The sequence below is a fragment of the Temnothorax longispinosus genome, chromosome 1, assembly GCF_030848805.1.
Source record: "Temnothorax longispinosus isolate EJ_2023e chromosome 1, Tlon_JGU_v1, whole genome shotgun sequence".
Lineage (NCBI taxonomy): Eukaryota > Metazoa > Arthropoda > Insecta > Hymenoptera > Formicidae > Temnothorax > Temnothorax longispinosus.
In genome coordinates this window covers 6,871,623-6,890,546 of record NC_092358.1, presented here as the reverse complement: position 1 = coordinate 6,890,546, position 18,924 = coordinate 6,871,623, and the positions used below count along the sequence as shown (strand labels likewise).

Sequence of the window (18,924 nt, the reverse complement as noted above, 5' to 3'; positions counted from 1 at the left end):
TTAATAATAAATTTATCGTGCATGAGATTTTGAATAATATTCCTCCAAAAATCCTCTAACAAAGATATTTAAAAAATGGTTATATACAGAATACATAATCAACTGGGAAATTGCTGAAACAATTGTTATTTTGTAATAAACTGACAGAATAAAATTAATTAAACATTATACTGTAGAAAACTCGTTGTTTTTATTAACATATTTATTTATCGACACATTGCAAAGAGAATATACATTTACAAACTTGTAAAAATAAACATTGCTGAAAATTTGGCTGTTATATGTGGTATTATTCAGTGACATGTATTCAAAAGATCTCAAATAGTTGTTTCTATATAAAAGGAATTTATTCGGAATTCTCTGAAAAACAGTTACAATTATTATTAATGTTATATTTATAGTAATTCTCAAAAGTGCCTCGATATGCAAGATTTTTATCATTTCGAAAACATATATCATTGGACCTTACATATATCATGTAAGCAATTAAATTGTTGACCAATTTTTATAACATAAAATGTTTAATTCATCTCACTCTGTTCATTCATTACAGAATAATAGCTATTTAGTTTCAGTAGCTTCTCAATTGTCACCTTGTACCCTTGTACGTATAGATAAACAGCTTTGTATGTAAAGCTCAGCATCGCGCATTTGCATATTTTCATGTTTCGCTATTGTTGTACCGTCATGTTTCCCTCAACGTAACGGTAGTATTATTGTCGCGTGGAAATTATCGAATTGCGACACGACAATGCGCGGAAAGCGGGTCGGTCGACGTTGCGCCAGAAATTGATTTGTCGCGCTCGTAAGCGTCGCGACGCGGCGCGTCGCGTCGCGTCGCATCGCATCGCGTCGCGTCGCGTTGCCTTCTAATCTCGTCGTTCGCGAGCGCGATTGGCTTCCTTCGCGGACTGGAGCGATTCCGGAGTACGTGCGTGCCGAGGGGATCGATCGATCGAATCGGGAGACCGGGAATGGTACACGAGGGAACGCGATTACGCGAGAGAAGAAACGGTCGCCCGGCACGATCCCTAGGCCATCGTTGATGAAAGTTACATAAGACCGCGACGTTTATACGATAAAAGGACCGGAGTCAACGTCTAATAAATTAAACCGGGCGAAAGTGAAATTAAAATTTTATATATATACGCATAACAGTTGGTCATTAACGAAGCTAATGTATGAGACACTCTAAAATAGTGAGCGCAGTAAAGTAGTGACAAAGTGGGGCATTTGAGAAATAGAATATCAGAGATTTGATAAATTAGTGTAAAATAATTAAAGAAGTAATGTTAAGGTTCAGTTAAGCGTAGTTAGACATTTTAACGGAATTATATATAGATATCATGTTTAATGCTACATTATAAAAAAAAATATAAATTAATAAAAGTAAGTGTAAAAGAAGAAACATGAAGAAAACAATGTTTCTGAAATGAAAAGGAGGACATTTTTAAATAAAATAACCCAAAACTCAGTAAAATTGAGAAAAAACATTAAAATTTTAAAGTTAACATTTTAAAGTAATAAACAGCATTATGAAATTATAAAAATAGATAAAAATAATAGAAAAATGTAAACATTAAAGTAAATTTAATAATTATATGTATATTTAGAATTCTCTTTTACTGTAATAACTATTACTATAATACTACTTAATAACTCTTACTGTAATACTGCAAAATATCTTAACAGACTTGTTTCCAAGTTTTGGTTAGTTAATAATCAAGATGAAATTCCGCTCATTAACCAAAATCCTAAATCCTTCCGGCTGTGTATTTTCAACTCGACGTGCGAAGATAAGGCAAAAAATAAAACCAAAGAGTTTCTCGTCCGTATGTTTTTAAGGGGAGAGGGGGGGGTAGAGCGAGGATGACAGATCAGATAAAAGTTACAGTTTAATTTACGTGTTTATATACGCGGCACAACACCTATGTAGAATTAATCTACTTATTTTCATTAAGCTAAAAACCTTTAATACTATTATGGTGGCGTGTGCCACCATCATGGCCGAACAGATTAAAGTTGTAGGATTTCGTTCTTCGTAGCTCACATGATTCGAAGATTCGTTGACTTTTCTGCATGTAGATCAAGAGTAGAATAGTGATGACACATAATATCATTAATTATTAATGGAGAAGTGATGGTCGAAAATGATATATCTATACCGTTGCCCTCAAGAATTGGAAAAGAAATAAGAAATTGTAATGGCACGCGAAGAGCAGAGCTCCAAATGGAGATGGGCGAATTATTCGGGTAGCAACGTTTGCTGGGAACATGATAACAGATTAAATGCCGTCAGAACATACACGTAAATACCTCTGCCGAGAGCGCAAAAACCGGAGTATTTCGAGGAGTACTCAGCATGTCGTGCACGGTCGCCTACTGCCTTAATTAAAGCGATAAATACTGCACGTAAAACAAATTCCCGCGGAATTAGGGGGACAACAATAATTCGAAGTGGAGCGTGTTACGTTGTAGTTGCAATATGTTCTCAATGAGGAAGAATTAATCCCCTGTTATGCTGATTGAAGATTTAACGTTGAAGAACTATGTACAATAATTTCAATAATTTCATGTACAAGAATTATTGAGAAGATTAAACAAAATAATACTATAAAAGCTCTCCCCTCACATATACTATATTGTAATTTATAACATAAAATTGTCATAAATATCATAATATCTTGTTGTTGTTTTTTTTTTTTAAGCTTTTCTAAGAAAGATATCAAACGAAGCTATCAAAAAATATTGGGTAAATTTATTTTCATAAATAAGAAATTTTCCTAATTATTAATTGTTGTTAAATCATTACTGTTAATTTAATATATTGAGATACTTATCTTTTTTTATTATAAAAAATAAAGATCAAATTAGCGAAATAAATTGTTTCCTCGCAACAAGTAATTTAGTGGACGTATGGCTGACCATTATCGACTTTATCTACTGACAATCGAGTTTCATATGTAGCATCTTTAACAAAGACGTTCCTACATCGACTTTAATACAATGTCTTATTAGTGAATGTATGGAATACACGGAAATATTTGTGATTTGATCTGTCCCGTCTTGTTGATGTAAACATTCTTCAAATTTCAAACAGCGACTAGTATTATTGTCGCCTCGAATCGCTTGACAAACCGATTTATGTTTTTCTACTCAAGGTTATCGTACGAAACAATCAAATTGGATTTTGAAAATCTTACTAAGAATTACTCTTTACCCTCTAACAGCTATTTCGTCTATTTATATCTATTTCTTGTCATATTTCTCTCTGTTATATATATATATGTATATTTCTCTGTTCCTCTTTTTTGATTCATGAGCTTTTGCTCGCGCTACGAACTCTCGTGAAAGTCGTGCCAAAAAGAATCACTCTCGCGATCGCACGCAAAAGCATCCTCGTTACCCGCGCTAACCAAACCAGAAAGTGAGACACTCGTAAATACTTGCCAGTATGCTCGAAAGCACTCTTACGAAATTGTTCAACAAATCATAACTTTAGTTATTTGACCGCGATAAACGATATTTAATCGGCGCAAATTTCTTTTTTATTATAATATTATAATATGATAATCAATTTCAAAGATTTTATATGCTGTAAAACCTAATTTTTTTGCAAGATCGTTAATATCTTGCATAATATATCTGTAACTTGATTATTTTGTTTATAATTCTTTTATATGCAATTATGTATAAGCACAATCTCATGTTACGTTTAAAACATCTTCTATAACTAATTAGTTGTATTAAAAATAAAATGAAATTTAATTGAATATCTTTAAATATACATGATGAATATCAATCAAGAATATTACAATAATTAATATTGAAGCTCATAATGAATTTATAAAAATTTAAAATATTTGTCATTTCACCGAAGATTCGAGGATTTTTTTATTGATTTCGCAAATCCAAGGAAAAATGTTTAGATACGGGAGCAAAGATACGGAAATGAGACTTAAGACCACCTCCTTCCAACATATCCTTTAATTGGTTTCGAATCCAAGCGCGCGCGCGCGCGTGGAATAAAACGGAGGAAATTTGCGAACAACAACATGAGGCGGAACGATGAGAAGCGCCGTGCCAAAAGGGTCTTTTCATACCTTTTATGAATCCCCCCGAGGAGCGTTCTATACTGTTTAACTGCTCCGTTCTGTTTCATTGGCCAAGACGACAAGACGATAGTTGACACGCTAAAAGGCTGATAGCACGAGCAAAATAAATGAGGCCATCCCGTTTAGAGAGAGAGAGACAGAGAGAGAGAAATCGTCAATTTAATTTCACTATTTTTTCTCCTTGTTAATATAGCAATAACATTATTAAAAGTAAAATCACAAAACGGAGATGAACAGCGAAAATAAAACTAAAAAAGAAATATATTTTACTCTGAAAAAAAATTTCTTATAGAAAACTATCTAGGATAATAATAAAAATGGGTGGCTACAAATAATTAAATTGTGATGAAGGAAAAAGTACAGCATGAAATTTATATCAGAGAGAACCAAAGCGATGCTCCATATTTAAGCATTGTAATCTAAGTAAAATCTAAGTAAACTTTCGGTAAATGCAATTTGCAGTTCTCTTCGCGCTTTTTCAACATAATGACTGAAACTCAAATTTTGGTGTCATTGGTAATTGAATATAAGCCGGCACGAGTTTCCGAAGTTTCGCGTTTGCGTAATTGGATAATATGTTCTAGCAGAAGAGCTTATTATTTTTGCATCAAAATGGAAAAATGAACGACGAATATTATAATAAATTATTTAATTATGTAAATGCGAAACTTCGAAAAGATTACGTTAGCACAAACACGCGTTTGATTGTCAATTATACTGAAATTTGGGCTATAATATGACAGTTAACACAAAAAGAAACATTAATACCACGGAAACAACGCTATATTAAGAAAGACTCGTGTAATTTACTTAAACAGAAATAATTCTAGTAGTTTTAAATACCATCCTTCCAAAATTCGTTACATATGTGAACCTAAAATTTAAAAAAAAAAAGACACTTTGTGTATTTAGCCAGAACATTTTAAAAAATATTTTACGTGTCATAGCCGTCTATTGCCCATGTATCAAATTTTATATAGGTCTTTATTTATTAATTTCACAAAAAGTTTTATAACATTATTTTTATAAAAAACGTTTAATGTATATTTAAACTCAACTTTCTCAATTTCTTATCATGTATGGCAATTGTTGGCAATTATGAAAAAAATTGTATTCAATTAATTTGTTGTCTGAAGGAAACTGGCAGGAGGTCTCTGAAACGATTATCACGACACTGCGGTTTCACGCCAAACCGGCTCCACGATCCTTAGAACGAAATATCTCAAAACAAGGACGAGAAATTCCGTAAACATTGTGTCACTATTGTGATATTTGTGATACGTGTGTCCCAAGAGCGCGAATTAACAGGATATAAAACCAGTTTCACGCGGATCGTCATTGTTAAATAAACTGCCTTGTGTGACATACCGCATTGTTTCGAACAAAGGTCGCTACGCGCGATTGTACTTCGCTAGTACATAAAGCCGGTTTCATAAGTTTTGTATAGATGATTATATCAATACCGAAAGAGAAAACGCGGCGTGAAATCGACATGCTCTCGACACGTGATCATGACTAGAAAGTTGAGGAAGAAGATAAATAGTCAAATAAAGTCCGATTGCGATACTACAATCGATCATCCTACGCATCCTACCAACCGGAAAATATTTGTTGTAGCAAAATATTTCGCACGCACGTGTGATTAGGTCATCGTCAAAGATAAATGTTGAACGGTGATTTGCGAGTAGAATAGAACCGGCGTAAAAACGGAACTCCATTCCGATACATTTGACGCTGCGTGCTGTGTGAAACCAGCTTAAAGGTCAGCCTTTAACCCAAACGTGGCCACTGCGATGGCCGAGAGATCCCGGCCAGCGGGGTGGCAAACGCATGAGCTCGTTCACGCTGTGGCATCGGTCGGACGTTCGGTCGGATTTCAGGGTTCGAGCCGGCTCGCCGAACCGCGAAGAATCGCGAGGACATTACGCGGGATCGAGGCAAAAATAGGGAGCGAGCGAGCGAATTATAGGAAAACGAGAAACCTGCTCCGTTTCACCGGACTCACCTCTAGAGGGAGGCAGGGGCTGGATGCGGCCATGTTCCTACATGCGTTCGAGCCTCTGCCCCGGTGGCGATCCCCTCTTCTTCGTGCTGTGGCACCACTTTACAGAAATAGAAAAAAAAACAGAGGGTAGATATACAGACGAATTGGGGCAAACTGCACACTGCACACTCACGACGGCACCCCGGCGATCGACGTGCACAACCAACCCCCCTTCTTCGAAATACCGCCGAGGGGTGCAGGCGGGCGGGCGGGCGGAGGAAGGCGGGGGGGCGGAAAATAGGGGGAGGGGAAAATAACACCAACGCAGCACCTTTCGCACCCCTTTTACTTTTTCGCTGTACGCTCTTCCTTTTTCGCCCGGATTATTTTTCTCTTGTGTTTCACGGCAATTAATGACACTCTTCCTCCAAAAGGGGAGATGAGGAGAACGGAAGAATGAGAAAGAGAGAGAGAGAGAAAGAGGGAGAAAAGAGAGAATGAGTGGGAAAGAGAGACGGGACAGTCAGAGTGAGCGAGAGAAAGAAAGAGAGAGAGAAAGAGAGAGAAGAGTGAAAAGAGGGGGGATCCTCTCTCCCGAGCCCTGAACTCTCTCGGTATCCTCGGAGCGTGCACTACGACCACCGGCAGCGGCGGCGGCGGCCACTATCTTCCTTTTCTTCTTCCTCGTCTTCCACCTCCTCGTCCGCCGCCTCTCTTCTTCCGTTCCTTTTTCTTCGTCGTCGACGTCGTCTTTCCTCCCTTTCGAGCCTCCCTCCCCTCCTCTTCCCTCCCTGCGACGCACCACAGCACACTCTCGGCGGCTCCTCTCGCGACGACGGCGAGGAACGGCTAGCTGCTTCGCCTCCTGTGCCACGTCCTCGTCCTCCTCCTCTTCCTCTTCCTCCTCCTCTTCCTCCTCCTCCGCCTCCTCCCCGTCCACGTCCTCCTCGGCGGCGGGCGCTCCTCCTCGTCTTCTTCTTCCTCCTCTTCGTCGTCGTCGTCGTCAACCGCCACTGTACCACCGTCGCATAACAAACACCCCGGCGGCAGTCACGGTCTCGATGACACCAACACGATGACGAAAGGCAAAAACGGAAAGATAAAAAACAGAGAGACGAGAGACAGGTGGAAAGAGAGACAAAGTGAAAAAAGAGTGAGTGAGAAAGGGAGGGAAAGGAAGAGGGAATATCGAGGTTCGCGAGATTGATTGAGGAGAGAGCTAACGAGCCCGACGCTTTCTTTTCCTCGCGAGAGCCCGTTCTCACGAGGGCGCGTTTTCTCCTTCCTGCCGAGGCGCGGTACACCCCCGCGGGCAAGGGAGAGTCACCCTCCGCGAGTCAACTCCGCGCGCACTCGGCGAGCACTCGACGGGCGAGTACTGACCCGACCCAAGTTACGCGGCAACAACGACAGTGGAACCGGGGCCCGTTTTCGTACCAGCACTAACCACCAAACCACTTCTTCTTTCTTCCTTCTCTTCTCTTCTCTTCCGCCTCTTCTGCCACTCGCGCGTGCCAGTCGCTTCTCCGTCCTATCGTCCTCCGTTTACAGCTTCAAGCAGCAGGTTCGAAACCCACTTCGTCTCCGATCCACGCAAACGTTCTATCACTCTTCGACTTCGACGGCACCTTCCCTATAACTACAACCCCTGTCCGCTTCACTCGGCCGGAAGTTCACACACTACCTACGTTCCCCGAGCGTCGGAGCTCGTGGCCACAGCGGGACGGTCGCTCGACTACGCTCCCTCGCTCTTCCACCACCACCCGACCGCCGCTCTCGCACACACACACACACTCTCCTTCTCTCCATCTCTCTTTCTCTCTCTCTCTCTCTTTCTCTCGGCCCTCATGGCCATCTCTTCACCCCTCTTCTCACCCTCTCCAGCGTTTCCACCACCGCCGTCTCCGTTCGCCCACCCTCTGCCCGTTCGCTTATCCTTGTCGCGCCAACAATCTCTGTCCTCCTCACCGATAACTTCGACCCCCTTCTACATATCGTTATCTCCCTCGCGACTATTTAACTATCACCAGACTGTCTCCTTTCGTTACACTGACGTGGTCTCCTCCGTTGAACGGAGTTTATCTCTCGCTCTCACGCTAACGGCACGGCAATCGTCTTCGTCGCGCAAAGCGAGCTTCGCTCGTTCTTTCCAGGAATCGCCGTCTCGCTCCTTCCATCGGTGTTCATCCCTCTCTGATGTATTTCCCTCTTTGTCTCTTACAAGCGACACGACGACTGGTTCCTTCTTCGTCTGACCTTCCATTAGATGTCCCTTTCTACTGGATGAGCTTGCGCTCACTCGCACTCCTCTAGCAAGTCCCTCTCAGTCGCGCTTACGTATTAACCCCCATTCGGAGGACGCCAGGACCGGGTTTCTTTAAAGTGATACCCTAGGGTTATCTCGATAAATATCTCAAAAGTTTTTATCGTGTACTTCGACCCAAGATGATTTTATTAACTTTTTTTTTCGAATTTTGTATGGAAGGCATATATTTTACTGCCTTCACATAAGTTTATAGTATTAAACTGTATTAAATTGTTTTAAATTACACTATTAGATGTTAATTATATATTATCAAAATAATAATGCTAAAATAATAATATACATATCACTTATATATTTTAAATATTATTTTTATATTATAAAATTTACATATCCAAATAAAATAAATAAAAAGAGATAAATTCTGAGAATATTTAATAACTAATTTTCAGTAATGTATGTAACGCTGAAAAATTTTAATGAATTGCGAACTAATAAATGTCACAATTAATTAACTAAAGTTGTTATATAAAGTTGGTAGATGTGCTAGATAAAAGTTTTCGTATGCCTAATCGAATAAGCGATATTATACTGCATGTAAATACTTTAGAAACGACTATATGTACCTAGAAACTATTTCTAATATACAGCAGCGGTTATGTTGACGTTTATCGTTTATGACGAAATCGACAACACAAATTCAAGAAGTTTGAATAATATTTAAACTAATATCATATCTTAATATTGAGAATATATGCGTTATTAAACTTAAAAAAGATAAATTAAACTATAAAAATAATTAGAATTGTTGATTTATAAATTGACGCGGTTCTTCAGTTTGTATGTATTCATTTAATTCGTAATTATGCAAAAGAAACTACGTTACTTTGAATTAGAGATAATTTTACGTAAACATTTGACATTGTTCATATTGTTTGGTGTTTATAACACACAAAACGTGATAATAGAATATAATTATAAATCTTCTGAGGTTTGATTTTATTTTATACTTATATATCAGAAGATAAAAATGTGTTTTTTTCGCGTTTCTCTCAAACGAGAGTTGCGAGAAGGTAAAACAACGTAATCAAATTTATCTTATTTTTCACTATTTTCAAATGTCACAGGGACTATGTTCGAGTTGTAAATATTACATACGTTATATTTTCAGACATAAAATCATATCCATAAATTATCAAAAGCCGAGTCAAAGAAATGAGCGTACTGCGAAAAATAATGAGATTTGTTGAAAAATAAAAAAAAACGAGCTGTAATACATTTTTCCATAGTTACATAGAGGGATAGATAACTGCCTTTTGACGAGGGTTTTCTTCTGCTTAACCGATTATTCGAGTAAGATAAATAGCTATCAAGACAAAATATACTTTCGCTCAGCCGGTGGTACATGTGCTACCTTCCTCCACTAATCGTGTTAATTTCCATTTATCCGTTCGCAAGTTTAACTGGCGGGCTTTTTCGAAGCTTAGACCGCAAGCTCGAGTACCACCAGGTGTCACCGTACGCGAGCACACCGGTGTGCGTGCCAATTCGCGAACGTGCGTGAGCTTTCGCTCTCGTTTGTGTGCGTCGAACCGATACCGCCGGGGGTTACTGGTGCATGCGCCCTCTCGCTTTTCAAGGGTAGGGATGAGCTTTTTCGCGTTGCACTCGCGTATGCAGCGAGTTTCGGGCCCCGACACCTCAACGGTAATAGAAATAGTCGTCTCGTACACGTGGATTCGTGACCGCGTTAGAATTCCAGGATACCGAAAAGATCAGGCAATCGTCAAAGATCAAAGAAATTCGTTGGAATTCAATGAGATAGAAGAGCGCCCCAGAAAAGAAAGGCGGTTCAACGCTCTCAATACTCGAGGAGCGTTAATTGGCCTTGCCGCGAATAAAACGAGGTAACGGCCTGGGCCGTGCCGCTGCTAAACGGTCACGATAAATTCCGGCGTGCAGCGCTTCGTTATCTGATGACCGTTTTCTTGACGTCTCGTAGAAAGGTGACCGGAAGTCCACGCGCGTCGGCGGGAAGTCATCGTCCACCTAGCCATAATTCACTCGCGCGTGAGAACTTAATTAATTAGACGCGAAGCGAACCGCGTGATGAAGAGGTTCTCATGTCCTAAGTATATTGTTTATAACTGTTCGCCAAGAATTAATTTATTAAATCTTATTCAAAATATCTAAATTAAGAATTTATTTATTAACTCTTTTACTAATATTTATTATTAAAAGCTGTTGAGAGTGCTCATTAAGAATTAATAACTTTAATCAAATATAAATACTAAATTATACGATTTGAAATGATTGATACAGTCATCTTTTTAGAAATTAAAAAAGATTTCCTAAAAATAGTACAATAAAATCGTCTTTATTTAAAGCATCTGAAAGAGGATTTTGAGGTCATATTACTTCATGAACCATGTTAGACCACAACAAGGACTCTGAATATCCTCTGGTTGCCGTATTGTAAATGAGCTTTAGTTACGAATGTACTTTGCCATCTTCCATCAAAAGTTACTCGTAACTTTAGAACACATCAAGATATTATGCAAGCCGAGAGTTCACATGAGGTTGCTCCGATCAACTGCTCTGATCAACTTCCTTTCAATCGTGAATCTTTTGATGAGTTTCAAGGAAAACTCGGCTTTGACAAAAGGTCGATAAAAGTTTAAAAATTTGTAACATAGGATAAGTTTATAACTTAGTAATACAGGATTTGAAATATATATATTTAGAATGTAACTTTAATCCTGAACACAAGTGGTCGTACTGTTCTCTAATCCCGATTATTCCGATAACGCATTTACGTTATCCCCGAAAATTAAAGGATTATATATTCGGCGCCAAATGCGGGATATAAATCACCAAACTCCAACTCCCTCCCGTCTCCCTCTTGTTAGGCGAAATAACGGCATAACAGCTCCGTAAATTGCAACTTGTTATTACATAATTTGCAAAATAGAAAGCAATTGGATTCCCTGACCTAACGATGTAACAAAACACCGATTGATTTCGTTCTTATATGCCCGTAAAACTAACTAAATGAATCAGCCCACTGTTTTTGGAGGCAACTCTCCCTCCTTATTCCTCCCTCTATCCCCGAATAACAAACACAAAGACATACGGAGGGAGAGAGAGAGAGAGAGAAAGAGAGAGAGAGAGAGAGAGAGAGAGAGAGAGAGAGAGAGAGAGAAAGAGAAAGAGAAAGCGCTCGCGATGGCCGCGCGATTCGACGTGTATAAAAGGAATCGGCTTTAAATCTACGGAGCCCGCGAACGAAGACGAGGGGATGAGCAGAGGACTGAAGGGGGAAGGGAGATGGGATTGTCAGGGGTGGCAACGGTAACGGCAGCGGCGGCAGTGGTAGCGGCAGAGAGTGCAGGGGCAGCGTTCTGGGTTTCTGGGTTCGTCCTCCGTCCCCTCGCTCTCGTCCGTCCTCGCAACCCACGGTTTCCTCCTCCTCCTCCTCCTCCTTTCTCCTCTACCTCCTCTTCGACCCCACGAGGTTCGGAAAGGCTGCTGTGCGCGCGGCGCACGAATGTGGAACAGTAGGTCAGCGCACTCCGTGACCCCCGCCTGCCGCGGCCTACCCCTCCTCGGTGCATGCACCCTGATGCGATACGTACGACTAACCGGCCGAACCCTTCTTGTCCCAGTCCCCCCCCCGTACCGTCCCTACAACCGAGCGCTCTCTCGGCACCCTACTTCTTCCTCTTTGCTCCTCGCTTTCCCTCCTCCTTCTCCTCTTCCACCTGCAATGGTCCCGCGTCTCATCCCGCGACCGATTGCGTTCTGTCGTAGGGGTGAGTTTACGCGATTCAGTCCCGATGATAGCCTCCCGACCGAGCAGCCGAAAGCGAGAAAAAAGGTATAATATCCTGTACACAACGTTTTCCCCCGGGAAAACGATTATCCTCGCGATGAGCGACGAAGGGAAGCGGAAAATCAGTTTTCTGTTATCAGTTCCGTTATCGTAATATTTGCCAACTATACCATTCATAAAATTCGTGATGATTATCGCTGAAAGCGAGAGAAATTCTGCACAGGGCATTTCCTAAGAGAGATGATCATGCGACGATTGGAGTGGAGATAGTTCTATTAATATAGAATATAGCTTTACACTATTTGCAAATTACTCTTTACAGTAGTCACTCTTGATAAATCACCTAATGAAAGCGAAGGAAGATAAATCTTGTGTAAATAATTGTCCATGTTGAATGACAAAAGATATGGAACGATTGCTATCTCTTACAATTATTTGACTCTGAATCTCTGTTCTACATAGCGATAATATCATAAGTAAACGGCGGATTTTTATGTAAATATATATTTTCATAAAAAAAAACAAATAAAAGATATTAAAATTAAATATTTTAAATAAAAGAAATTGCAGTTTCTAATCACGTTTGATGAAATATATTCCAATCTTAATCCTACTTTTCCACCCATCTAGTTCTTATCAAAATATATATTTCCCTAAACATTCGCACACTAATTACGATAAGCAGTCGAGCTTAATTCTCTCGCTTCTCTGGATATTTTCTTGAATGTTTACTTTCATGTTGTTTGTATCAAGTTGACATCTTAAGATAAGATAAGCGAAATTCTGAAGTATTTACGTTTCATCGTAATTATATATCTATATCTCGATTCACTTTTCCTCTCTCTTGTAGATAATAATTAAACTCTGAATATTATTAAACCATGATATTATAAATAAACTATTTTCTTACAGTATTTCATAGAAATTTCTTCTTATTCTTTCTATATTTACTCTCATTTTTCGCTCATCTTCATTATTCGATCACGACAAGCGCTAAATCGTTTCGAGAACATCGGTAATTCTCCTCTCTCACGAGACTCATCTCTCCTCTCTCAGCGAAACCGAAACTGTCGCGTTGATACCAAGAGTTACGAGGTACCCGCCAATGTGAGGATTCGGCATCCTCGCCACGTACTTTAAGGTTCATTCGCGGAAAATCGATTTGCCGGGCCGCATTCCTCTGGAGGAAAATATTACCCGCGCGCCGTCTCTTCTCCCCGTCTAATGCGCACGCTCGTCAGATTTTACGTTCCAGTAAACGCGAGATTATTGTCTGCTTTCCGCACGCACGCGCTATTATTTACCGCCGACAACGGATCGTCGACAACCACAAATGTACCGACAATTTTCAGCCATTGTACAAACGTAGCGAGCGCGATATTCAAGCGAGAAAGATTTCAATTACTTTAAGTACCAAAATAAACGTCTCGTAGACTTGCGACGACTTATTCCGCACTTTTACGAATTTCTGATATATTTGTCGTGTAAGATATTGATAACAGTCAATTTATTTAGATAAAACGGATCTAATTTCAAGATAAAATTATATTGCAGCATTACTTCCTGTTACGAATAAGTTATCGGACAACAAATCGAGTAAGCTTTTAACAAATACTTGCGCTCGAGCCTAAACTTTCGCTCGACTTCGCTCGACTTCGTCGTGGAAACGGGATCCACGTCAACGTGCCCCCACATGTTGGAATCGATGGTGTTTGGCACGCCAGACGTTTATTTTCATGATCGGTCAAGCTTCAATCTCGATCGAAGACTATTCAAGTTTTCCGACTGCCTAATATAATTCTATTTCGCAAAAATAAGTGTTGCAAATTGCATGACAATTATAAAATATAAAAATACAAACGTATTTACAATTTTCAATGATGTGACTTGGTCAACATAATTTTCCCAAAAGTATTACAAGAATGTCGATTATGTTCGCTGCAATAATAAAAACGATTTGGAATATAGAAGATTATCATTATGTCAGAATATTTTTATAATCCTTATTTTTATTTAAAATCGTTTAATTTCCGTATTTTAATATCTTCTTTTTCGTTCTTTTTCAAATCTTTTCTGGGCGCCCCATTTCTACAAAGTTTCTTCTCAATTTTCTTTCGCGCCATTATATCATCCAATCTTTACTTGCTTCCTATTTCGCCATTTAAACACAATTTCACGCCGAGGCTTCCGCTTTAATTCCACGCAATCTACACTCTCCTTGCTTTTCGCGATATTCTAATTTTCCTTCTCCTCGCTGGCATACCTTTTTCTTTGACCTGTTCTTTTAAATATTTCAGTGCTCCGTTACTTTCGGGGTTATATGTACCTCAAATACCATATCTCAATTCCTGTATCCTGTCCATTCTATTCTGCTACTGCGCCTCTCGATGTTCTGCATTCTAGTCCATTTCTCATGTCTATCTATCTCTTCCCACACTTGTTTTTAAATTTTGATTGAATAACGATCGACCCCCCCCCCCCATATATCACTACTCTCTCGTACTTTCTCAATTTCTTGTCCTACACATTCGTGTCGATTCCGATTTATACGTCGTTTGTAACAGAGATAACAATGCATGATGTGTTACTGGGGTATAGCGTAACGAAAAACATTTTACTCCCAACCATTTCACGCTACAACAGGAATAATAACCCAGCAACATTAAATATAGCGTAACATCTTATGCTATATACTGCTTGATATATTATCATCTATGACTCGTCTCTCGGTACTCGTTTTCCCATCAAAATTTTTTTCAAGATTTTATATAACGATAATCTTTTTTCTGATCAGCCCGATGTTTACACAAGTTCCTCTCTTTAAATCCGTTTAAATCCGTTGAATCATGCATCTCCCCGAAAGATCCGCCGGATTCTTCTTCCGAGAAAGTGTGTTTCGACACGCACCACATCTATAACTATCAAAGATGGGAATCCACCGGAAACCGAACCGACATACACGCTTTCACGTCGAAACATGACGTCAACTAGTCGACGACGATCGATGCTATCAGTCCGATTGATATCTCTGAAAAAAAAAGAGAAAGCGAGGAGCCGCCACACTCGCACATTCGCGCTCATCGATCTGTTTTTCCATCGTGCCGTGAAGAAAAGCCCTCCTTATTAATATCCGTGTACTATTTTTAATCCGATATTATTAACCGCCGCCGTTACCACCCTGCCGAGCACGTGACGTGCGCTAATATATATAGAAAAAAATCGTCGATGCTAAACCTCGTGCATCGCAGAAACAAAATTCCATCATAATACTGGTTGGTGGGAATCTCGTTATAACGGGTTTATATGAAGTATAATAATTTTTTTGTAATAAACGCTATATACTCAGGGATAATCAAAAAGTTGCTGAAACTATTAAAGCAGAATTTTCGGCCTTTCCGTATAAAATTTATTTCCACATGTCCATAAATGTGTATTCCTTTTATTTTATTTCTACATATTCATAAATGTGTATTTGCATTATGTGTTAATAAAAATGATGAAATTTTTCTATAGAGCGTTTAATTTATCTTGCTTTGTCCACTTATTATAAAATAATAGCTATTTAATTTTCGATTATCACCCAGTATTACATAACATATAACTCATATCTTCCTGATATAAAAAACGTTTCCGTGATATTATCAAAATTATATTTAATATAATTTCGATATATTTAAATAAAATTAAATTTAATATAAAATTTTAACAAATGTAGCCACCAATTAACCATTACAAATGTAGAATAAAATACTCTTGTGAACATATGAAATAACTTCGTTATAACAAGATTGCATCCAGGATTATTGTCCACAGCGATATACACTTGTGATTTGACGTAACGAGATTTCAATACAAACTCGATTTGAAACTTCGAATCGGGACAAAAGGTTCTTCCTTTTTCCTCCGACTCGCAGTTCAGTTACAGATAGTTATCTATGTAATATGTGACTTGCGATTGGCTATAATAGTCTTTAACAAACAACATTACTGCTCCTTCTTCTTCTTCTTAAAGACGCGCACGTCTCGCTTTTGTTAGAAGCAAATTAATAATTCTGTACACAATTTAATTTGCGATGCAACGTAAAATTTCAGATATTTGTCCTCCTCTCAAGCTCAAAAGATAGCATAACCAAGTAACAAAGATTCGCATTACATACTTTTATATACCAGACCGCGTTGTATTCTTAAAACAAGAAAAATTTCCAAGCGGTCTCTCCTCAGACGTAGCATATCCTTTTACCTTTGAAAGTTTGCGGAACACCCTTCGCCCCGTGTAAAACAATTTCCACCGTCCCTTTTCGGAGGATTTCCGACCGGACGCACGTAAAGGCAAAAACGACAGTCGGAAAAAGACAAAAAGGGACAAAAATTGAGAATCGAAAAGCAACGATCACGACAATGACGGCTGTCACGAATGCCTCGGCATTCGACCTGCAGGTGCAGAAAACTTGACCGAGTTTTCGAACCGTACGCGGCGCAGGACGACCCAGATTTCGTCCATCGCTTTCCCTCCACTGCTTATACTCTCTCTTTTTCACCCTCCCATCATTCGCATCCCCGGCCTGAAAGCCCCCCTGCGTTTTCTCTTTGTCTCGCTCTTTCTCTTTCTATGTCGGTGGCTACCCTCCTATTACCTACAAACCCTCATGCAACAGTGCCGTTTGCGTGGGGGATGAACCTCCTCTGGGTGACATTTCGGATCACGCAAAGGTACCATTGCGTTTTGTTGATTCGGTCGGGCTCGAATAAAATATAGATAAAAGTCTCAAAAAACATGATATTCGCTGTTAATAATGCATGTTGCAAAAAGAATGATACTTGCGTATTATAATTCGTCTAGCAACAATTGTATTTTTTTAAATCACGCTAAATAATTAAGTAGTAAAGTTCCAAAAATTATTGCACGTTTTATTATTATATAGCAAATATTAATTGTTTTTTTCCATCAAAAATATCAAATGTCAAAGACAAAATTAGCAGACCAAAAACATATTGCCAGCTTATTTTTAAACTCGTAAATGTTAATTGATGTCGTTGATTGCGGAATTCCCGAGAATTAGTACTCTCGTTAATTACACAGTTTGTTTCGCAAACGTTGCGTGTCGGCGTCGTTACGTTCGCCCCGAGTCGAAAAAACATGAGAGTCCTGAGAAACGAAATATTCGAATCAGCAATTAGGGTTTTCCGCCAAGCTAATTCGCGATTAATGCCAACGCGTTAACACTAACGAATTAACTTCGATCACTTGTTATATTCACGCCATTGATGTCAGCGTAGCTTTTAATAACTCGCCCTCAACTCGCCGTCGTTAAATGCACTTGGTCTCTTTTACGAACAGCTATCATTCGCCCAGCTTCTATCAACCCCATAGTGTCGCGCGTCAAGGGTGAATACTACCGGCGCGAATATTGTTGAACGCGAGAGTATCGATAACGAAGTTCCACGCGCTCGTGGAGAATGCTCGGAATATTAATCTCCTTTTTGTACAATTGCGTCGCTCCTTTCATTTATCGTCGAAAAGCAACACGATATTTATTAATAGCATATGCGACGAGATGATTATGAAAGAAATCACAAGATGAAATCAAGAAAAAAAATATAGGATTAAGCAATAATTATAATTAAACGTAATTAATTACCGCTAATTAACTACCGAAAATAAAATTCATATAAACACCTAAAAATATGTCTTCGATTAACTGTGATTAAATTAAAGTTATCTTCATTACTGATGTTTCCAAAAATTCCTTCGAATTATCTACAGATACCGCGAATATCTCTGACGAGAATATCTAGAGATATATATCATGTGATTAACAGTAACTATTTCTCGGCGGTGTTCTATACCTATAATTATCCGCACATTTATTGCTACAAATTTTTACAGAGATACCTGCAATTTTCAGAAAGCTGCTTCCCTCGATGATGATTATCTTCAATTATTTGTATATACCGTTATGGATTCTCTTCAGACACCGCGATAATCAAGATATCCGATATTGTCACGTGTATTTTTGTTATTCGCGTTATCAGACGCGGTAATAAATAAACCGCGAGGCATAAATTGAGCGACGCAAATTGATTAATTTGTCGCCGAGTATCTCGATGTTTACGGGAGTATCGATTGCTAATGGCTGTTTGCCTGGATTTCAAGCTCTCATGCGGTAGCAACTTCTCTCAATAATACACCTCCGTATAAAGTCCGTATAAGTCAGTCTGAACGGCGCGAGGATGGACTTCTCCCCTCGTGGATTCCAATGGAACCGGAAATGGCGCGCTTATCTCCCAAGGGTACCGAATCCAATTTATTTCAGGAGAGATGACTGCGGCGGCGTGTGCGTGCACGCAGAGAATCCATAGGGCGTCGGTCATGCGTACAGCAAAATATTACACATGCGCGGCGTTACGCGTTTTATTTTTGCCCTTTCCAGAAAATAGAGTAGTGCGTTGGTATCCGGTATACCGTTCGCGAATAAACCATACTCGAATGTCGAGAGTTTAACTGAAAGGTGATACATATACATATATATATATATATATGTTCTAGCTAAAAGGAAAACCAAAACAGTGTGCATGCGAAAATGCGTGTATACGAGAGAGATCCGCAAGAAATTTGCGAAAATATTTTTATGAAATCGCGACGCTGATAAAATCTGCTGAAGAAACAAAAAGATCGAATGCACTGTTGATAAAATCAGATTGACCTATTTCCTCAGAAAACATTATTCCA

At 39.2% G+C, this 18,924-nt stretch overlaps 1 protein-coding gene across 19 annotated transcripts in view; it reads right to left on the bottom strand.

The window, feature by feature from the left end:
* Cac (calcium voltage-gated channel subunit cacophony) overlaps positions 1-18,924 on the bottom strand; it is a 172,641-nt gene that overhangs the window by 80,760 nt on the left and 72,957 nt on the right. The window contains exons 1-2 of one of the 19 annotated variants that reach the window (XM_071790887.1): positions 6,293-7,843; positions 6,121-6,217 (exon numbers count right to left, since the gene is read on the bottom strand). The exons of 16 other annotated variants lie outside the window; for them this stretch is intronic. The gene's annotated coding sequence lies outside the window, so the exon portion shown is untranslated. Of the gene's footprint in view, positions 1-6,120; positions 6,218-6,292; positions 7,844-18,924 lie in introns of those variants that run through there. 2 more of the 19 variants (XM_071790899.1, XM_071790893.1) reach the window with 2 other exon arrangements.